General features: G+C 36.5%; 1 protein-coding gene and 1 long non-coding RNA gene across 8 annotated transcripts in view; both read left to right on the top strand.

Annotated features, from left to right (window-relative positions):
• The window catches only part of LOC123868804 (dorsal-ventral patterning tolloid-like protein 1), a 95269-nt gene that overhangs the window by 17292 nt on the left and 53284 nt on the right, over positions 1-24693 (top strand). The window lies entirely within an intron of this gene.
• Positions 980-23463, top strand: LOC123868806. The gene is made up of 4 exons (XR_006796727.1): positions 980-990; positions 1874-1881; positions 21500-21505; positions 23337-23463. It is a non-coding gene; the product is annotated as an uncharacterized LOC123868806 (long non-coding RNA).

Raw genomic sequence — 24693 nt, 5'->3', positions numbered from 1 at the left:
TTCGATTTATTTCACAAAGCTTGGTAGAATGTGTAGGTAACAACCACCGCCCATCCGTCTCCGGGAAGCAAGCTATATCTATACCTCTTCCAAATCGATTAAACGCATGGTCCGTGAAAACTCACAAGGACAGACCGACAGACGCACTTTAATAACTATAATATTAATGTAGATATACATTTAGTGTCAACTTTCCACGTGAAATATTCGAAAATAGCTGTTGCTGCTACTTCATCCGCTTGGATCAGGGGGCACGGCAGTGCCCCCGCCAAGACGAGCCAAACGGCGGCCGGGGCGCTACGTACCTTTTTCTCGAAGTGTTTCGCCGTATTTTCGACCCGTCATAACTTCGGTCTGGATGACGCTAGAAAGCTGAAATTTTCAGTATAAGGTGTCCTCAGCAAATTTACTAAATATACTAAATATCAAATATCTAGCTTTTATGGTTACAGATTTATTGATACCTAAAATACGCAGATTTCGTCCCTCACTGATGATCATCAAAACCTCTACTCAAAACCTCTAAGGTACTTCCCGAAGTCCTAGAAGACTGAAATTTGGTATGTAGACTAGAAATTGACTACAAACTACAGGAAAATTAAGAAATTGGAAATGCCCCCCCTCTACGCCTCTTACGGGTGAAGCAAATCTGTAAAATCTGTCGCTAGAAAGCTGATATTTTCAGGATAAGATGTCCTGGGCAGATTTATTAAACGCATTGAGTATCAATTGTCTAGCTTTTATAGTTTCAGATTTATTGACAGTCAAAACTTCTAGTCTGTAATTCTAGGGTACTTCCCGAAGTCCTAGAAGACTGAAATTTGGTGTGTACACTAGGAATTGCATACAAACTACAGGAAAATTAAGAAATTTAAAAATTTCCCCCTCCACTCCCACGTATGGGGGAAGCAAATTATTTGTAAAGTCTATCGCTAGAATGCTGATATTTTCAGGATAATATGTCCTTGACAGACTTATCAAACGTGCCAAGTATCAATTGTCTACCTGTTATGGTTTCAGATTTATTGCCATTCAAAACCCCTCTAGTCAAAAGTTCTAAAATACTTCCCTAAGTCCTAGAAGACTGAAATTTGGTATGTAGGCTAGGGATTTCATTAAAACAACAGGAAAATAAACTTTTCCCAGTCTGTACATTTAAAAAATGTGTTTCCTGAAGTCCTAAAAGACTGAAATTTGATATATCTGCTTTAAAATTGAGTTGCAAGATTCCACCCAAACAAACATAGTTACATACATTGCAAGAATAAAAGCTTTTAAAAAAAGAGGTAACGATAGAGAGCGGGCCATGAAAATGATGTAGGTACCTACAAAAAATAGATCCAAAAAAAAAATCTAGGGCACCTGCCAAAAAGAAATGAAATCCCACCAAAAACATTTCATGTAAAATGTTGCCAAGACTCACAAGTTCATAATGCTTTCACTGTTAAAAAGTGATGAGATCTCTAGTAGAGCCAAGCCCCTAGCTGAGCTTAGAATTGCGTTGCCCATGGGACCTATCCCAAGTCCAAAGTATATAGCTCTTAAATGCTCTTGAGTATATCACATTTATAACAATAAAGAACAAATAACTCTACTTACAAGCTCTGATTTTACAAACCCTAAATCTTGATTAAAAAAGTACGGCTTGGCCGTTTAATGTTCGTGAAAGCATTACATGGCATAACATATTATATTAAGGTCATAAGGAATAGTTTGTTCGACAATTACTAATTTTTATTATACTTCATGATTGTCGCACAAGCTATTCCGGGCTTAAATGTCATATCAGATAAAAGTACCACGAACATTAAACGGCCAAGCCGTCCTTTTTTAACCAAGATTTAGGGTTTGTAAAATCAGAGCTTGTAAGTAGAGTTATTTGTTCTTTATTGTTATAAATGTGATATACTCAAGAGCATTTAAGAGCTATATACTTTGGACTTGGGATAGGTCCCATGGGCAACGCAATTCTAAGCTCAGCTAGGGGCTTGGCTCTACTAGAGATCTCATCACTTTTTAACAGTGAAAGCATTATGAACTTGTGAGTCTTGGCAACATTTTACATGAAATGTTTTTGGTGGGTTTAATTATAGGATTACGGCTATACTCACGTATTTAGTCGGTGTAAGCCCGACTAGTTTCGAACCCATCTAGAGTCCTTTTAATAGGGAATCAGCAATCTATAGTTAGGTATACTATATCTTAGGTATAATGGAAATCACGATAGTTTAAAATTTAAAATGGATTTACTTAGCTTGTTTTAAATATCCCTTTTTTATGCATGCACTCAAAACAATGTGTTAAGGTTAAGCTATCGTGCAATCATCGGACATTTCGAAATAACAGATGGACACTTTTTTAGGGTATATACTAGGGTAAACTTAAAGGGTACTTCCCGTTGACCTAGAATCCTGAAATTTAGCAGGTAGGTAGGTATTGTAGACAAGTACAGGAATAAATATGAAAACTGCGGATTTGTGGTTACATCATTAAAAAAATTAAAATGTGTTTAAATTTTCAAAGTAAGATATTAGATAACTATACCAAGTGGGGTATCACATAAAAGGGCTTTACCTGTACATTCTAAAACATATTTTTATTTATTTTTATGTATAACTAGCTGTGCCCGCGACTTCGTTCGCGTGGAATAGTGACCGCGCTTTATATTATAGCCACGGACGCTCAGGCGCGCGTGATTCTTTAAATTGACATAACTTTTTTATTTATGAACCGATTGACATGAAATAAACACTAAATGCTAAGTGAAGCTTACTATAATATATTAGTGAAAACCGTATCTAAATCGAATAAGCCGTTTCTGAGATTAGCGTGCACAAACACACAGACAAACAGACAAACAGACAAACAGACAAAAAAATAATAATTACAATTTCGGGTTCGGCATCGATATAATAACAACCCCTGCTACTTTTTTTTATATATTTCCATTGTACAGACACCACTTTTCTACAATTTTATTATATGTATAGATAGTTTTTAATTTATCGTGCGAAATGTTAGAAAAAATACCCGAGCACGGAACCCTCAGTGCGCAAATCTGACTCGCACTTGGCCGATTTTTGTTATTTATATAGGTATTTCAAGAAGAAAAACAACAGGTTTTCTATGTTTATTTAGTTTCATACAATTTGACCATTAGCTTTGTAAAAGTTGCCGCGTCGCATTTCGTCCAGGGATTATCCCACAAATGTTGAACACAGCTGGCAACTCACAACTACGAGTATGAAGGTAACTAAGAACTTTTGCGGGCAACTTGCGGTTATTTGGTATATTTATAAAAAACCGGTCAAGTATGTATGTAAGCTGTATAAACACAACAGCATACAGCGCTAATTTTCTGCGGTATGACTGCCATACTTCTAAAGTTCTATTCTTCTAAGGCCGTGTTCCAGCTTAGATCAGAATTCTAGTACTCAACAGTTACAGTTTATCAACTAAGTATTGCTATTAAACGTGGTTGTTGTGGAATCAATCATCAAGCGTAAATAAAGAATTTTCTTAACATACGAATAACTGCGAATATACGAGGAATTTTAAGCGAAAACACCGTCGTAGACTGTGATGGATTGTCCTCGATATTAATGGGTTTTTTAAGCGCTATAAGGTATAACGGAAAATAAGATTTTACTCGTATGAGTTTACAGCTCTGAAGCCACAATAGCTTAACAGTACCCATTAGCCACTAGTTCTCCTGAACTCATTTCATACACCCATATCTTCATCTTCTTTTAAATATTATATAAGAGGAAAAGGTTACTGACTGTCTGACTGACTGATCTATACGCACATCTCAAAGTGGACGGAAAGTAAGAATAATAAAAAAGTTGACGACAAGTTTAGTTAAACACGTAAAGGTGGTACTTTGCGGAAGTTTATAATGTACCTGCAAGGAACCAAAAGCTTATGCTTAGCTTAGCTTATTAAGCTGTATGGTGCATCATGTCGCATGCTGCATGTTGCACTATACAGATTTGTCTGTTTCAGTGGATTATAGCAACTTTTGCTTTTGATTCGCAAATATGGTACTTCGAAATCAATCAAAATAACACGTATCTTTCAGGATTTTATTAATGTTACCGCTTACCTTCGAGCGAAAATCCGCGGTTGTAAATAGGTATCTTTTCGTAATTATACCATTCATCTCCTCGCCAGATGCGCATACATTAATATAGCCCGAGAGAGAGTAGGAAATCTTGAGGATTTTTATTTTCGATCTCACTTGGTAAGTAATGATGCAGTGTAAAACCGGATCTAGATATGTTCAGCCCAATTTGATCACCGTATCATTCGTCGGCTTCCAATCTCATTGTGGATGTTTTTCAGTTTACTGCGTATCATATGTAATGATCGCGTACCAAACTATACTTCTGTATCAGCTTTCGATAAAATCGTATCTATATCTCCTTAGATGATCGGACAAAAACTGACTTGACACGGAAACATATCGCGTATCGTATCAGAGCGGCGTATCGAGACCGCGTATCATGACTGCGTATCATCATCCATATGCGATCATCATGCGATGATCGGTTCGGGCAAATAATACATATCTGAACAAGGTCTGATGGTAGCAGATTAACCTGGGTAGTGGTAAGGCAGTTTAATTAAAGTTGTAACTCGTAATCCTAATCGGATTATACGCAGCGTCTCACCAAAATGCTTCACAGCTTTGTTAGTCTATATAACTGTTGGTCCAGACCAGAGACAAATTAGAAATTATAGATTTCCAAATGGCCCCTGAACGGAACCCGAGACCTGCTATTTATAATCACAGCGCTCATCACTAGGCCAGGGAAGGTAGGTCTAGAAACTTGCGATTTTTGCATTTAGGGGTTTTCTATTCTCACGAGCGAAGCCCAAACGGATCAGGTAGTTTTATCATAAACTAGCCGATGCCCGCGACTTCGCCCGCGTGGATTTAGGTTTTTCGAAATTCCGTGGGAACTCTTTAATTTTCCGGGATAAAAAGCCTATGTGCTAATCCAGGATATTATCTATCTCCATTTCAAATTTCAGCTAAATCCGTCTAGTAGTTTTTGCGTGAAGGAGTAACAAATACACACACACACATACACACAAACTTTCGCCTTTATAATATTAGTGTGATGGATAACACTGAACGAAGAGGAAAGTACAAGTTAATAAAATTGCAGCTTTTATGAAGCACCTCCTTAAGATTTCCTACGGGCTCTCGTATCATTATTGGTTTGTTCCCGCCCGCCCTAGATCCCGCGAACCGCTCAGTTTCCCACGTAAACTTCGTAAAGTTACACGTCCTCTGCGGACGTTTGCGCGCGTAAATTCAAATAACGAATATTCCAATATTCTATATTATATTCATAAATATTTAATTACATTCAAGATAATAATTAAAATTAGTTTTTAAGTAATATTGTAGTGTATTTGAATGTTGTTTCTAGTGTACTTTTATTAGAAGTTTGGAAGTTTTTTTCGGAATATTAAATGCATAAAGTGTGTTAAATAAATACTTAGTTGTGATAGTAATTTGGTTTCAAAGTTGTATTTTAATAGTATTTTAACTTAAAAGTGGCGTGTAAAAACTTTAAGTGAATTTAAAAATAAAATTGGTATTTTATTAGAAAGGAGAGGTGTGACTACGCATAATATTATTATATTCATTAATAATAATTTCTTACATATTTATTTTGGGTACCATCAATTTATGCTAAAACAATGATTGAGAACTAGCATTATCTTTAATATTTTTACCTTACTGCTAATATTTAACAATTATTTTAATTCGTATAATATTGATATTTCTCAAATAATAATTATTAGTTTTTTTTTATTCAACACCTGTAAAAATATCATTTGCAAAACTTTGTACAGTTGTATATGAACAAATACGGTAAGAACTAATAAAGATTCATTTATGTATAACACTAGCTGATGAACACAACTTCGTCCGCGTGGATATAGGTTTTTCAAAAACCGATGGGTACCTACTCTTTGATTTTCCGGGATGAAAATTAGCCTATCTCATTCTCCAGGTGTTTTTATATCTACGCAAAAATACGCCAACCCGTTGCTCCGTTACAACATGATTGAAGAACAAACCAACAAACAAGCACACTTTCGCATTTATAACGTAGGTAGTGACAAAGATATAAATTGATGATAACTTACCGATATACAGCAGATACACTAGGTAGGAAGTTAAATAACAACTTCGATTGAATAAATGAATAAATAATCGTCTGCAATTAAAAATTCTGCTCAATTGCTAAAGTGGTATTGGTAAATCGTTCCAAAACAAACTCATTTGAAACAGTATTTGTCCACTCCAATGGCCCTGAAACAAGCAAATTTATTTTTAACTGTTGGTGCCAATACACTTATCCCATATAGGAACTGGACTGGGTGAGTTTGTTAATGATTTCATGTGATGGTACTAATTTACTAAATGAATGCCGCGCGTACCGCGTATCTGAGAGTTGTACTAAGGCAGGTATTTAAATATTACTCACACTTTCGCATTTATAATATGGGTAGTGATGATAGTGATAAATTGTTAATATGGATACTTTTTTGAAATAAAAATAGCGAGAAAACGAGCAAACGTATCACATGATGTTAAATAATTTCCGCCACCCATGAACATTTGCAGCACCCGAGTCGCTAATGCGTTGCCGGCCTTTCAGGAATGGTGATTAGAAATTATTAAATCTTCCAAAATTCGTAAAATCCACGTCCGCTGTTAATTTTGAGTTTGCTAACCATTTATCGATTGAACGATTTAACCATAGGATTAAACTAAAAAAAGTACGTCAAATTACATCAAATGTTTATGACGTCACATCTGTGAATTTCATACAAGGTTCCTCACTAAGCATTAGGAATTTTTAATTTTTTTAGGAATTATTAAATACTAATATTAAATCTTCTAAAATTCGTAAAATCCACGTCCGCTGTTAGTTTTGACTTTGCTAACCATTTTAATGATCGATCTAACGTATTAACCATAGGATTTAACAAAAAAGTACGTCAAATTATATCCAATGTTTATGACGTCACATCTGTGAATTTCATACAAGGTTACTCACTAAGCAAGCGTTATGACGTTTGATAAAAAGTCATTAATTTGACCAGTAGTCATCATCACTATTGCTCACATTCGATATCGCCTGAACGACCGCTTCTTTTCAGCTGCTGAAACGACTGATTTTGAACTGCTTAGCTTTTAGAAATGATTCGGACTAAATCTAATGCTATCCTTTTCCCAAGAGAGCATTATGAATGTGATAGTAATATATTTAGACCTGCCACTTTAGAGCTTGTGTAAAACAGAATTAGTCAATGTGCGCCTAACCTTACAACCGTTAGGTACTTGCTTAGTCATTTTATACGAACCTTAGATTACGACCAAGCCATCTCATTCAACATTAAGCCTTCAACATTAAGTCGATTCTTATCAATGCTGACAATACTCTTTCCTTTGAGTGTTTGGAAGTAGTCTCTTGTACTTACTGGTACGAGTATATTGTTCAAAGATTCAAATATATTACCTACTGAATAATCGCTAAATAGCTGTGATAGCCTAGCAGATAAGACGTTTGGGAGGTCGGTGGTTCGATCCCGGGCACGCATCTCTAACTTTTCGGGTAAATATCACTTGATTTAATGTTGAAGGAAAATATCATGAGATAACCCGCATACTTCAGAGTTCTCCATAATGTTCTCAAAGAAGTATAAAGACTGCCAATCTGTACCTACTTGTCCAGCGTGGTGGACAACGGCCATTGAACCTTTCTCATTCTGAGATGAGACTCGTACTCAGTAGTAAGCCGGCGATGATTGAATCGATTTGACTGAAATTTAGAATGGAGATTGCTTATGACAAAACTTAAAACTAGCTACATTTTATCCCGGAAAATGAAAGAGTTTCCACGGGAATTCGATAACCTAAACACACGCCGATGAAATCGCGGGGATCATCTAGTATATAATATACTAGGATGCCTGCGACTTCGTCCGCGTGGATTTAGGTTTTTAAAGATCCCGTGGATACTGTTTGATTTTCCGGGATAAAATGCCTATGTCAATTACAGGGACGCAAGCTACCTCGGTACCTTTCATACAAATCGGTTAAGCGGATGGGTCTTTAGGAATCCCGCCGGAACTGTTTGATTTTCCGAGATAAAATGTAGCCTATGTCCGTCCCCGGGATATAAGCTAATCCTGTACCAAATTTCGTCTGAATCGGTTAAACTGTTGGGCCGTGAAAAGATAGCAGACAGACAGACAGACAGACACACTTTCGCATTTATAATATTATAATATTTGGATGGATAGTATATATACTATCCATCCATCCATACTGTACACATACTGTACATACTATAGTATGGATAAACAAGATAGTATCCTAATTTGCTTACTCGCATTATATTATGATCGATGAGATTTCCCTTTCAGCCGAGCGGTCCAGGATTCAATAAGTCGACCCTCCTCAAACCTGGCGCTCTTTGCTTTGTACTGCCTTCTCCGCCTACTCAGAATATCGCATATTCACTTTAGGATTAAGATATACCTATTATATTATAATGTATCGTCCAATTTACATAGAGTCGTCAGGAATGCCTACTATACAGTGATCGATTTCTGCTGACACGTATAAGGATTCCGTAGCTACGTACCTATAACATTGTTATTCGTAGTTCCGTAGCCATAACTTTGGCGGTTATTATTTACGGGTACAAAATCAGTTTCTCACAGAATTAAAAAAAAACCACATGAATGAAGTCGCGGGTATCTGTATTTACATAATTTTGGTGTTGGTCATTGGCAGCACTTGCACAGTCTGTGACTCTGTTAACAGCGGTCTAAATAGGCCATTTTGAACATTTTGTAAGGGTTCTAGGGCTTATAAAGATATTGTATCAAAAGGAAAACAATGGGACATAGAAAAGGTTGATACCTATTTATTTCACTGTGAAAAATCATTGCTTTAAGTTCATAAACCAGAAAGAAAACTGTAGAGAGAACAGTAGAGTTGTATGGAGAAAAGGGCCATCCGTCTCGTGCCGCCAAGCGTTTTACGTCCCGGTTGCAGGCTTAGTGCTTATACACACTTAGGTATGTAGTTGTAAGATTCTGTTTTCCCTCTACCCATATGGAAATTTCCTACGCGCAGATCTCAATACGTCGACCTTTATCAATACTGACACAGCTCCCTGCTTTGCATATTGCCAGTTGATGTAATATGAGTTTACTTGCAGACTCAGTTTTGTCTGCGGCTTTGTCTGTTCTGTATGTATTCAGTAACATTCATAACTTGTAACGTTGCGTCTTCAGTTTAGTTTTTAATTTTGTAGATATTCTAAATATTTTTCTTAGTTTTTCTTCGTTGAATCTAAATATGTATATCTTTATATCTTATTTGTTCCTCTTTATTTGTAGTTCTTTTTGAGGCTAGAGGTTTGAAAGTAGAAAGTTAAATTTTTCATTCAAAAGCACATTTACGTAGGTAGGTACTTATTATGGCAGTTCCTTACCTATTTATCTTTGAGAATAGTTTCATTCCGACTATCAGGTTGTCTTCATCGCTTGATTCTGACCATCATCACTTTCCATCAGGTGTGATTGTGGTGTGATTGTGGCTTATAATGAATTAACAAAAATAATCTATCAATATTTTAGTCGACCTAGATAGATAGATAGATCACTTTATTGCACACAAAAATAGATACTAGAATTAGGCTACTTAACCCTTTTCGATAGGTATTTATGTTCCTTCCCATGTATTCATCGAAGTTTCATCGCCTGTCTATGTGCGGATAATTACGAGTGGGTGCCTATGTAATGTATGTAGGTACTAAAATAAACTCGGTAGTCGGTATTAGGTACGAGTAGGTACATATATAAACTTACGACATTCGCATGTAATGTGGAGCCAATATTGAATGCCGACAACGTATGTAATATGCCTCTTTTCATTGATAAGTACTTACTTATAGACTTTATCCTTCGCTCCATATGGAAAAATCCAAGCGATGTAAAGATCTCAATAAGGCGACCTTTCAGTATTAATACTCGCTTTAGAACACATACGTAATATTATACTAACTACCTACGTAATATAGTCTATCCATATTCAAAAAGGGCTGATATAATATTATAATATTAAAACTAGGCATTTATGTAGAAACTGGCTAAGGGCAGTGATTCTACGATTTTTTTGAAAAATTAAGTTATAGAAAAAATTGTCTTTGCCGTACAAAAATATTCATTCCTATTTTCTAGTAAAAGTTTTATTTAAACGTTACAACTAGGTACGCCACTAGTTTTAGCCAGAGCCCTTGTAATATTTAATAGTTTGTGAATCAGACTAACGGAAAATATAGATGCGACGCTAAAGCCGGCTTTTAAGTTTAAACATGAGCATTTTATTTGCACTATAACCATTTCATAATCGTACCTCGCGACGTAGAAAATAAAATCATTCGCAATGCCTGACAAGTATTGGTAGTAGTGTTATCTAGTGCTGCAGATGTTCATGGGTGGCCGTTAGCATCAAGTAACTCGGCATATACTAGATTGCTCACTATTCCTACCTATATAAACAACTGGCCTCATTTTATTGTTACACCTTTGTTTGCGAGATTACGCTTTCTTTTTTTCTGTAGTCCGTGACTGGGAACAATTTACCTTCGCTTGAGATATAAGCCCGTAATTAAAAGTCGTCGGGTGTTGTTTAGGTTTTTCTCATTATTTGCAAAGCTGTTTCACAGTGGTTAAGTGCTGCCCTTTTATGTACGACTACTGCCAGCCTGCTACTGTACAGTCATTACATGTACAATGTCATTACTTTGCATAGAGAATTTACAATGGTTTACATTTAAATACCTATTTTATACTAGAGGATACCCGCGACTTCGTTCGCTTAGATTTAGATTTTTATAGATCCCGAGGGAACTGTTTGATTTTCCGGGATAAATAGTTTATATTTCGATTACAGGGACGCAAGCTACTTTGGTACCAAATTTCATACAAATCGGTTAAGTGGATGGGTCTTTAGGAATCCTGCGGGAACTCTTTGATTTTCCTGGATGAAACGTTGCCTATGTCCGTCCCCGGGATATAAGCTAACCCTGTAGCAAATTTCGTTAGAATCGGTTACATTGTTGGGCCGTGAAAAGGTAGCAGACAGAAAGACAGATAGATAGACAGACAGACACACTTTCGCATTTATAATATTAAGTATGGATAATTGGCTACAGCTTTTCATGTTTTCGTTTTTGCATACCTGTTGATCTCATACAATGGAAAGAAACAACCTGATTTATCAATGCCTGCCCCAAACCCTTGGACCTAGAAAGCTGAAATTTTGGACAGCGTTTCTCTTTCTTACAAGAAATAAGGATGGATATTTCAAAATTTCCACGGGAGCGAAGCTAAATAACTTGATCTATTGTTTCATTTTAAATTTTTATTCTGGAGGATTGTGTCTGTATTTTACTTATAGTCTGTGTGTTATGCTTTTTGCAAAAATTTACTTCCGCTTGTGATAATATAAGCCCGTGAATTATTAAAAGTCGTCGGATGTTGTTCAGATTTTTCTCATTATTCGGAAATCTCCTGTGAAGGGCTTCACAACGATTGTTATGTGAGCACCGCTGCTTGATGGTTTTGAACAATACAACGACTTTGCATAGAGGATTAACAATACGTTTTACATTTAAATACTATAAACAGGACTACCTTTTCATAAAAGTGTTTCATGATTTTATTTTTGCACGCCACTTATCAACTCATTATCTCTAAACTTTGTTCACGTAGGCTATATAGTATCTACCTTTTACTATAGTCTGTGTGCGATACCTATGAACGAAGCTAGTAACTCAATCTAATTGTTTCATTATAAATTTTTATTCGGGAGGATTGTGTCTGTATTTTACTGTAGTCTGTCTGTTATGCTTGTTGCAAAAATTTACTTCCTCTTGAGATAATAAGCCCGTAAATTGTTAAAAGTCGTCAGATATTGTTCAGATTTTTCTCATTATTCCCCAAGCATTGTACCAAAAGTACCTCTCGGTGGCCCTGTGGCATGCCACAATATCGCACTATGTTATTTTGGCGTAAATGGAGCTTTAGACTAATAACATATGGATCTTAGATATGGCCACAGGTAGGTATCTGAGGTCTTCTAAGATAAAAAAAGCAGCCATACGTAGAGTTTGAGAGTCATATTGGTATACGCTGTCACCATTTTAGGTCAGCGTGGCCATGCATTCTCAAAATAGGTATGACAACCAAGTTTAAATCTAAATCTTAAAAAAAAATATTTACAGCAAAATTAGGTCCAAATACCATTATACTTGTTTCTTAAAAACCTTTCAGTAAAAATGTACTGATGCATTCATTTTGTCACACATTCGTATGTTTCGTAATAACGGTGATTAAAATTCAGAAATCCATCGGATTTATTCAACGAATTTCCAGCCTAGTTTCATTATATTATTTATATTCGTTCCAATGAGTTTTTACTTTTTAACTGATGAAATATGCAACATAGCAATTATAAAATGAGTCGGTATTTCGGTAGGTAGGCACTCTTTTAGCTGCTATAAACTGTGATAACTGATAATACATAGACTATGCAAAAAATATAAATAAGAAATGAATGATTGAATCATCAATAAATGATATCTGCTTGTCTGAATAAAAGTAGGTATAGCAAAAAGAAGCCGATTATCAGGCACTTTCACTATTAAACTAAGTACAGTACATACTCAAGTAAATTACGCTGCTGTTTTGGTGTCAAGTACCTAAGTAAAAAATAAAAATGCATCTAAAAATAATTTAATATGAGCAATAATATGGTATTTTATTATACCAATTTTAGTACCTAGGTACTTATGGAGAAGTTATTAATATAACAAAAGCATTTATAAGGAAAATACCCAGAAAATAGGTCGAGTGCAATTGAAAAAACACGCACATTGCTCTTAAAAACTTCTGAAGAGTGAATTTTCTAATGGTAATTTAAAATTCATCGCATAACCTCATTTGTTTTTCTCAGTTTCTGCATTAAATTATATTAATATACTAGCTGATGCCCGCAGCTTCGCCCGCGTGGATTTAGGTTTCTAAAAATCCCGTGGGAACTCTTGATTTCTCAGGACAATGTCGCAAAGTTTTTTTATCGATTAAAAAAAAATTACGCAAATCGGTTCAGAAATCTCGGAGATTTCGGTGTACGTAGGTAGAAAAACACAACTCCCTTTTTGAAAGTCGGTTAAAAAAGTAGCCTATGTTACGCCCTGGTCAATCCTCTATTTGTCTGTGAAAATCCCGTCAAAATCGGTTCAGCCGTTCCGAAGATTAGCCTTTTCAAACAGACAGACAGACAGACAAAAATTTTAAAACCGGGTGATTCAGTTAGTATAGATAAAAGAGGTTTTGAATGTAAAAAGAAAAGAAAGCCCGTTAAGAAAGGCTTTCTTCTTTCTTAACATGAAATCATCATCAAAAAAAAAACTGTAAAAATCCTTTCTTAGTGGGGACTTTCTAGACCCACCGGTTTAGGTTGAAACGATGATAATATTATGTGAGTCATTGTTGAACATTATGGGGAATCCTTAGCCATACAGGTTTTCTCACGATGTTTTTCTTTACTGTATTTAAAGCATAATATTGTATAATGCTAGATTTAATTCTTCTTCCTGCGTCGTTCCCTAAATTTTAAGGATCGTGGCTCCCCTTCAATGCTTTTTCCCCTTTGCTACGATGTTCCTCCATTGCTTCCAATTTCTTGCCGCGTGGTTCGCATGGCAGATAGGTTATCGACGGCTTCTTTTATTTGGTCTGACCAACGTCTCGGGCTACGTCCGCGGGGTTTCTTTCCTTCGCTCTTACAAGTGACCATGAGTTTCGATATTCCTGGCGTTCTTCCTTGCGATGTAACCGAAGTACTCAAGGGTCCTCCGCAGACGGATGTTAGATAGCCTCCTCTTTATTTTGAGTTCGTTAAGTATTGAGACGTTGGTTCTGTGGCGTCGCCAACACCACATCTCGAAAGTATATTCGATCCTTTTTGTATCAGCGGCTTTAAGAGTCCACGTTTCATCTCTGTAAAGAAATATGGAAAACACAAGAGTTATCACTAGATTTCATTATGGGCTTAAGATATTCATAAGTCAGTCGTGCGTGTGACCAGCCAGAGCATGTGACAGACGGTAAACGAAGTGCGTGACGCAAGTCCTTATGAAGGACAAAACAACAATAACAAAGTCACTTTAAATATAGATTTCATGTTATTATTTCGACCAAATTGTTTCATCACTTGATAGATAGATATACCTGCGATTACGTTGTTAGAGGTTTTTTGTTGTAGCTATTAAAGGCAAAAGAATTGAACAGCCGTATAACCCGTATAACTAAAATTACCTATAGAAAAGTAGGTCGATGTTGTACCCAAATAATTCTAAGCTTTTTCGCGTATTATTTTTATTTTTTTCTATTTTAGTTTGTTACGACTCAAATAAAAATCTTATATAAAGTAAGTACCTACTGTGACAATATTGGAAGAAAGAAAGACTGAAAAAGTGTGATTTTAAATCAGCGAATATACTTATTTAAACAATAAAATACACTTAGTGAATAAAACCAGTGCCAAATATTCAAATAGGGATCAAATAAATAGTGAAATAAGTGCCGAATAAAATTTTTAAATTAATTTTTAGTTATAAAAAATGAAAAAGACAATCTGTTAAAAAGTATAAGTAGGTACTTACAAAGAAACACCTTGCTGAAAATACAACTGGCAGTCAAGTGTCAAGAGAAATAAACCAAAATGGTTTCGGGAAAATGTTCGACGTTTGAAAGTTTGTAAGTGTTTGCGCCCGCGAGTGCGGGGCGCCGCCAAGCTGGGCGAGCACGCGGCCATGCTCGCGGTCGCCATCTGCTGCATCCTGGTGCTGCTGCTCGTGTTCATCGTGCTGATCATCGTGGTCGGGCAGGACATGGAGGCCAAGGGCGGCTCATAGCGCCGCCGGAAAGGTAACATTAATATTTTAAAATCAGAATCAGTGCTATTGCTACAAGGTGTAACCAGAACGCTAGCAAAAACGAAGACAGGTGATAGTGCTGATGATTACAGATAAGATACTATAAAAACACGAGTGTTTTTTTTAAATCCAGTATATTTAAAAGTTCACAATAGATTGCAAAAAACATCTGACTGATGCTAGAGGTCAATGAACGTCCCGTAAATAGGTCATTCGAAGTCAATGCCGCGTCGTAGGTGGAGCATTGACCCGAGTTTTGTACGCTATACAATGCGGGTTCAAAAAATATTAAATCTCTAAAACTACAAGATAAGGCTAATAGTTATTGGCATTGGATTGTGTTAAGTTAGTATAATAATAACGCTAAGCTAGCTAGCTATTTTTCTAACGTTCTGGTTATACCCTGTATTTGGTGGTACAAGGTGTGCAGCGCACTAGGCTTCGCCAAGCGCCTCTCGCTACGCCTCCAAAAGAGCATTCATCGCTCGCAGCGCTCTCAAAGATCATGCACCTCTATTATTATGGCTGACCAATTTCACCCGAATTTCCGATTGAATTGAATTGAATTTCCGATGATGAAAACAAAACTAGTAGTATTCCAATTTGATCATGCACCTACTAGTGGGTGATGGCCGCAGTTGCGTGCACAGGGTTTGAAGTCAGGGTAGGCATAAATTAGACAGGCACCTATTTCCAGGCAGCGCGTAACGAAAACTGAGCATTGAGCTATTTCAACCAGGATAAGCAGTGGTTTTATGCCTGTATGATCTGCACGCCACTAGCGATGGGCCAGGGTATTGATTGCCTCCAGGCGCTGCATGGGTTAAAGTCAACCCTGTATGCGAGTAGGTACAAATTCCACAAAATACGGATATTGAAATTGAAAATTCCGGAAATTACTGCTTGTCAGCTTGTTGGCAACCCAATATCTTTCTACCTCGAGGGGAAGAGTGGTTGGAAGATTGTTTTTTTTTTGTAGCATACAGGAAAATCGAGGACGATTGATAACCCTATTGAGCCTATTGTCATTTAGGGCGAGCGCGAATTGAAGCCTTTTCGACCACTGATTAATGTTCGACCAATCAAGAGCCACAGAAATAGGTATACGTATTTTGAAATGATAACTTGCCTTGCCTTGTCCCTGGTTGTATATTAATCTGTACTCTAGCGCTGGGTGGTATTCAATCTATCTTTACTCTGTTGACAAGTTACTTAGCAACGTTGATAATCGTATGAAAGAACCAGAAAGGACTTCGTCTGTGGTGGCGTTTGCTGGCGCGCTTGTTGTGACTTTTTGGAGTGTTTTTTTTGTTAAAACTGACTGGAAAGCGCTCTAAGGGGGTGCCGTGCGTATGTCGGCGAACGCCGGTACAGACGGGGTCCATACTTGTATAGTTTAGCTAACTTGTTACAAATAACTACAAACTTGACATTGGCTAATCATTGTAAAAGCCAGACGAGAGAGGAAAAAAAAAAGAACCAGAAAGAACCATATCACTTTTGACAGATTTGATTACAGATAGATTGAAAACTGAAACTGGAAATAAAAGTAAAACTGTCTTTTTGAATTCTGGGATTATTTTTACTCGATAATAGGTTGCCAGACGAGAAGAAAAAAAAATAGGTTTATTTTTTACAAATTTGATGCTTTTGGAACCGATTGGCACAATGCTTAATAAACATTACAAACGCAAGGACATAGGATATTTTTTTACTTGGAAAATAAATAGTTTCCTTGGTACCTATCAGTATCAAATAACCAAATTCTAAACAGATAAAGTGGCTATCAAAAACTAATCCTTTATTTCACAAAAAAAAAATCTACCTATGCCCGTTATAGACTTTGAAACCATCCAAACGATGTGTCTAAAAACCGTTTCATTAGAAATTTGAACATAGTTTTAGACCACTAAAACTGCGTTATAAGGCACATTCTTCCTTTAGCGTAAAAGCCTACGCCAGGTATCCAATAACATCCATACTAATGTTATAAATGCGAAAGTGTGTCTGTCTGTCTGTCTGTCTGTTTATCTGTCTGTCTGTCTACTACGTTTTCACGGCCCAACCGCTGAATCGATTTTAATGAAAGGTACAGGCATGGGATACATCCCGGGGAAGGACATAGGTTACTTTTTATCCCGGAAAATCGAAGAGTTCCTACAGGATTAAAAAAAACTGAAATCCACGCGGATGAAGCCGCGGGCATCCTCTAGTAATTAATAAATGAATCGATAAATACTGTCAGCACTCGCCATCAGTCAATAGTAATTAATCACACTAATATTATAAAGTCGAAAGTTTGTATGTGTGTGTGTGTGTGTGTGTGTGTATGTTTGTTACTCCTTCACGCAAAAACTACTGGACGGATTTGGCTGAAATTTAGAATGGAGATAGATAATATCCTGGATTAGCACATAGGCTACTTTTTATCCCAGAAAATCAAAGAATTCCCACGGGATTTCAAAAACCTGATTCCACGCGGGCGAAGTCGCGGGCATCGGCTAGTTACTAATATCGATATTCATATCGGTGGGGTGTGAATATGATTAAACGCGGCCGCAGTTGGAACGAATGGTCGTTACATTAATAAACACCAATTTGTCGGTTTGAATATAAAAGTGAAATTCCATACTTATTGATTTCCATTCCATTTAACAGATCATCATAATCATCATCATCGCCGGCCCACAAAGGGCGAATATTAGTTAGCTGTTACAAAGATAAACTTGGCTAATACTCTTTTATATAAAACTAGCTGATGCCCGCAACTAAGTCCGCGTGGAATAAGATTTTTAAAAATCCCGTGGGAACTCTTTGATTTTCCGGGATAAAAGTGGCCTATGTGCTAATCCAGGATACTATCTATCTCCATTCCGAATTTCAGCCAAATCCGTTCAGTGGTTTTTGCGTGAAGGAGTAACAAACATACATACACACACACACACACACACACACACACACACACACACACACACATATACACACAAACTTTCGCCGTTATAATCATTAGTATGAAAACAGCATAGTCAATCATATTAAATTACATACATTAATTATGTATAAACATATTATATTGTTCGAATATTTTTAGCGATTAAATTTTAATTTTTGTTCCGAATTTTTACGATTAGAAGCTGATACCTAATAAAATCAGGCTGAAAATTGAGTCACTTATCTTGAAAAAATGTCCTATAACCAATAACCATAAAAACTTATGCGTGAAGGTTGGAACGGAAATAAAAAGGGAGGTAGGTACGTAATTTATTCGCTTTGACCCCAGTTTCCGTCCCAGCGCGCTCTCAAGCCATTTATCCCTAAATCAGATCATTCTCTATACCTAAAGACTGTCTCATTGATTGCTATCACTACCAGATGAACGCTTTCCCGAAAAACAGACAAATAAAAATTGAAAAATGAACCAAACGTCGCGTCGGGAAAATAAAATATATCAGGAAAAGTTACGATCGCCTTTTGTAGGGTACCGTGCATCAAAAGGAAAAACGGAACCCTTAGGTATAGGATCACTTTGTTGTCTGTGTGTCTAACGTGTCTGTCAAGAAATCTATAGGGTACTTCCCGTTGACCTAGAATCATGAAATTTGGCCGGTAGGTAGGTCTTATAGCACAAGTAAAGGAATAAATCCGAAATCCAAGTATTTGTCGTTACATCATTAAAAAAATAATTAAAATGTGCTTCAAATTTCAAAGTAAGATAACATACCAAGTGGGGTATCATATGAAAGGGCTTCACCTGTACATTCTAAAACAGATTTTTATTTATTTTTGTGCATAATAGTTTTTGAGTTATCGTGCAAAATGTTGGAAAAAATACTCGAGTACGGAACCCTCGATGCGCGAGTCTCACTCGCACTTGGCCGGTTTTTTATTTACGATTCTCTACTTTTCTTTTTTGGTGTAAAATATGAGTTTTTATATAATATTTTTCCTATATTTTCTTCTATAGGCTCATAAAACAATTGGTAAGTTTTTCGTACAGAACCTAAGCGATGATTTATTTTTATGGAGTTCCAGAGCATTTACATTGACCCGACACTCATTGGAACAAAGTTTTTAAGTCATTCACAAGATGTACAAGATTCAGTACAAGATAGAAGTTAGAAAAGTAGACTGTACAAAATTTAGAAGTTAGTTTTACTTCAATCGACTTGTTCAAACTTTAAAGAAGTTCAAGTAATCTAAGTTGTATAAACTGACGAGCTTGTTTTTAAACCTACCTCATTATCTACAATAAACGATACATATACCTAGACGTGTGTAACTTTTGTGTGAAAAGTTAATTTTTTATTTTTTTATTTTATTTATTTATTATGAGGTACGCCCACAGCATGTTCACAAAACACTTAAAAAATACAATAGTATAGTCTTATTCAGTGTGACACACCACTTACGGGCACACACAACTTATGCGGGTAACACAATGTAATATACATGACCGATCGCAAAATATTAGTATATAATAAATATGGAAAAATTATATAGCTCCGAAGGATAATATTTCTAAATATTTATTATCAGTTTTTAATTATTAACTACGCAAATAAATGTGATTGAAATAACTACAAAATTAATAAAATTAATAACTGGCCGATTAATTTCTCAAAACAGAGACAGCCGCCGCAATACGTTTTTTAAAAGTAATCAAACCCTGCCGAAAAATGTCGACTTCCTCTTGAGCGCAGGTAAGCTCATTGTAGATACGGCTTAAGCGATTTAAGGCCGAGTTGCTACCCAAGTTAGTTTTATATACGCTAATCCTAAAAGTTTTCCTAGAAGGTGTTCTTTTAGACTTCTTTGGAATAATGAAGTAAAGAATTTGTAGTAGGTCGGGAGCATCTACTATACCATTTACAAGTTTATGCAAGAAGGACATGTCGGCAATACAGCGACGATCACTGAGAGAGAGCATGTGGAAGTGCTCAAGCCTAGCTTCATATCCAGAACGATAAGGACAGGTGCGATCTCGGTAGGCTAAAAATTTAGTAAAATTTCGCTGTACTTTCTCGATTCTTGCGACGTGAACTTTATACATAGGGTTCCATATTGAAGACGCGTACTCGAGCTGACTCTCTGAAGAGGAGCTCTCCGTCACTCGCTCCATACAAACGTAGTTCGTCTCTCATTGGAATAATAACCAATCATACTCATCATTTCATAGAAACGTTCCGGGAACTAATATCTGTACCTGTGGTTTTCCAGATTTCCGTTAAAATATTCGGTTTCAAAGTTACGCGGTCTTAAAAATTCACATACAAATCTTTGAGCGCCTGAAAAAAAAAACTACATATTTTTAGAAAAATTTAAAACTGGTGTTTTAGATTTTTCACAGATATTACACAGGTTTTTTACAGAGGCACAGATATTAGTTTCTAGAATATGTCTGCAATATTTCATGGACTTTGGTTGCTTAATCTATACTTAATAAATAAAATTGGAGTGTCTGTCTGTAATTTCGAAATAACTACCGCATATTAAGGTCATATGGTTATTTGAACGATACTATAACTGAATCACACGTTTTTAAAATTTTTGTGTCTGTCTGTCTGTCTGTCTGTCTGTTTGAAAAGGCTAATTTTGGGAACGGCTGAACCGATTTTGACGGGATTTTCACAGACAAGTAGAGAATTGACCAGGGAGTAACATAGGCTACTTTTTTAACCGACTTTCAAAAAGGGAGTTGTGTTTTTCTACCTATGTACATCGAAATCTCCGAGATTTCTGAACCGATTTGCATCATTTCTTTTTTTAATCGATAGAGGAACTTTGCGACATTGTTTCATAAAAAAATTGGAGTCCAACTCCTCAATCCTGATGCTGCAGGGGATCTGACCAATCCACGCGGGCGAAGCTGCGGGCATCAGCTAGTATTCAAATGAAATTAGGACTACGATTGTATGGAGTAAGTGACGGAGAGAGCCTGTAAAGAAAAAATTCAAAAAATCAGCTAAATGCGAGACAGCAAAGTCCTAAAAATAGCTGCTAAACTAAACATGTTTCGGTTAGATTTCAATTTTGGATACAGCCCGTCATGTTCAATATTTATTTGTTAGTCACAACTCACATGTCACAATTGATCATGGATGTGCGAAGCAATTATTCAATATATTGAACTTCAGGCAATCTTATAAATTGAAACCGACTTATCGGGTTAGGCTTCGAAATTCGAATAATAGTAATCTTTTAGGCCTTCGCACGAGAGCTTTTTTAACGCCCGTTAAAAAAGCGTTCAAATAGAACATATGCATTCCCAAGTATCTGTTTACACGTCAGCACTTTTTTAACGCTCGTGCGAATTAGGGCTAAAAACTCTTTATTTAAAAGCACAAGATCCTGACGACTACTTCCAGCTGTTGTTTTATGTTTGTTCATGTAGTGGATATGTTCAATGATACTTTTTTTGATGAAGTTTTAGGAAAAAAAAAAGATTCCAGAGTTCTGTGTTTTCATACTTTACGTTCTATGTACGATTGTTGTTCATGGCTTAGATGTCTATTACAACACAAATAAAGGATCAATAATTGTAAATTTAATAAGCCATCAGAACTTTCAAATCTTGGTGGGGCATCGCAATTTTTCCCAATGGGATAACCCACTAAGTATTGGCTTCATTGATGTAGGAGGAATTTTTAGCATCCTCCATACATACAAACGTAGTTTTAACTCATATCAACCAATCAAACTCTAATGTAGATTGTAGATACATTATAGAAACTGGTACTCGTGTCTATGGTTTGCCTGATTTTTGTACAAATACATTGTTTTAAAGTTACTCGGGCTCAAAGATTTATATAGGTTTATGTGTAATGAGAACCAAACCACGTTTATATGAAGCACGCTACGAAGTTTGATTCGAATAATGTGTCACACATGCACACAGGTTTGGTATATTCATAAACTACTTCCCTAAGCTAGGTACTTAGCTGCAGATATACCTGAAACTAATATTAAACTTTCTTCGTATCGATCAAATAGATACGTAGGTACTTACTCGTATTTCCTTTGACGAGCTCCAACCCTTTAAATAGCGGAAATTGAATAAGATAGCTATAATAGGTACATTTGCTCTGCTTTTGCTCTATGAATGAACGAATCTTTCAGTTACATAGTTGATAAGTAGCTACTATTTTTAATTAGGTTAAAGCTTCGACTGTGCCTTTTGAAAAAAGTAGCAGATAATTAGCATCATCACTTTCATCACAACAAAGTAGTAAAGCCCGCTGCGGCACCGTCTTTCTGTTTGAATTTATAAAGGCCTGGGCAGATACAAAAGGTGACGGTAGTGACGTACGATTTTTAATATAAGGGCAAGTTCACACTGCGAAATTTCACATCAGTAGCAATTTACTACTGCAACTAAATTTCAATAATCGAACTACAATCATGGGATGATCACGATATGTACAATAAAGTCACCAAATCAAAGACCTTGTACTTTTAGTACTATGCACAAAATACAATCTACAAAATTAGATTATAAAGAAAAAATTAAGTATAGATTGGGGCTCCTTTTTCATAGAGACTCGGCTCGCTGAGTCCCTAATTTAAATTCAAATTCAAAATATTTTTATTCAATTAAACTTTTACAAGTGCTTTTGAATCGTCAAAATAATCTACCACTGGTTCGGAATGCCATTCCTACCGAGAAGAACCAGCAAGAAAAGTCCTAAGAAAAAGGACCCTGGATGGATAAGAAACCGACTAGAGTTTACATCGACTAAATACGTGGGTATAGCTGGTAGGTATATCCTATACTTGTAATGGAAATAACTCACGATAGTTTAAAATTAAAAAAGAAAAACATAAATTCTACAATTCGTCGCTTGGATATACAGATGCATTTAGCAGCTGTAAAGCCTGCTCATCCACAAACATCAAGAGCGTCGTTTTACTGTATGTATTTACACTGTGTCAATATAGCCCGCGCCTACAGTTAATTTACCCAATCGTGACATCCAATAATAAATTGCCATTCAGAACCAAGATGGAGAATCGGAGCGATCAATCAATCAATTAACGCGTGAGTGACCGACACAGCTAGTGCCGTTTCAACCGGAAGTGATTGATTCGCGAAAATTGCGTATTGATAACAATCAACGTACCGACTTCCGTGAAACACAATAAATGCCTAATTTTTTTAAACTTGCATGACTGGCCGCGCGTGTGTCGGCGGGCGCCGGCGCAGACGGAGTCCATACTTGTATAAATTCAATAACTTGAAAATATCTACAAACTTGACATTGGCTAATCAGAGTAAAGCCAGATTTAAAGAAAAAAAAAAAACTTGCATGACTGAGGAGGCTCCTGCGGTGGTGGAGCGGTGCGGGAGGGTGACAGTTGTCATAAGTTGACGAATCACTGAGTTCTTGCGTCACGTCATCACACCTCTTCCGCACCGCTCCGCTACCGCAGGAACCTTCTCAGTTATGCGTTATGCCCGTAGTCAGCGTCATCAACTGATAGATGTCCACCAGTTAGTTTTAGAGCCTGTAGCTAGATTCCGTAAAACCTGCATCAATTATTATTACAATCGCAATTGTTGTTATTGGCTAAAATGCTATTCTAGTTGCAACAATGCATTGTAGCAATAGTGAGGGAATATCAGCCAATCAGAGGCGATTGCGATTGTAGCTGTCATTCTGCTGCAGTCGAGCTGATGAGCTACTTATATGTCACATTGGTTTTTTGGATTCGAACTGAGACTTAATTAATAGATTGTTGATTCGCAATATGCAACAAATTGAAGTAGCTTTCTAATCCTGTTATTACTACTATATCTGGCTCATAATATCTTACTCAGCTTCATACTTATATAGTACTAGCTGACGCCCGCGACTTCGTCCGCGTGGATGTAGGTTTTTCGAAATCCCGAACTCTTTGATTTTCCGGGATAAAAAGTAGCCTATGTGCTAATCCAGGATACTGTCTATCTACATTCCGAATTTCAGCCAAATCCGTCCAGTGGTTTTTGCGTGAAGGAGTAACAAACATACACACACACACACACACACACACACACACACACACACACACACACACACACACACACACACACACACACACACACACACACACACACACACACACACACACACACACACACACACACACACACACACACACACACACATACAAACTTTTGCTTTTATAATATTAGTGTGATTTCAATTTAATAAAGCGATATATCAGCCTTGAAAATGCGCGGGAAAGCGGGACACGGCGTCAACATGGCGACGTCCCATTTCCGTTCCGCTACGTGCTTCACTTGCGAACGAGTGTGCTCCAGGATTAATAACTGGTAATATTTTCTTTTTATCGATGGCAAGAATGCTCATGACTACGATCTTTCCCATACTTGCCTGATGCGTGCCATTCAAAAATAGTGAAAATTGGATGATAGTTAATTAAGATATAACTTTTGCTTTTATAAATGTATAAGAGGTTTTGTAACCGTATATATTATGTACTATTTTTAAACAAGTGTAAATTAAAAATTTATAACACTCCCAACAAGTGAAGGTTACAGTGACTAGGAAGGAGCTGATAACTTTCAAACTGCTAAACCGATTTTCTTGGATTATAGCTAAGAACACTCTCGATCAAGCCACCTTTCAAACAAAAAAACTAA

The sequence above is a fragment of the Maniola jurtina genome, chromosome 10, assembly GCF_905333055.1.
Source record: "Maniola jurtina chromosome 10, ilManJurt1.1, whole genome shotgun sequence".
In the NCBI taxonomy this organism is placed as follows: domain Eukaryota; kingdom Metazoa; phylum Arthropoda; class Insecta; order Lepidoptera; family Nymphalidae; genus Maniola; species Maniola jurtina.
The sequence above is the reverse complement of the archived record's forward strand: the minus strand, read 5'-3'. Positions and strand labels throughout refer to the sequence as shown.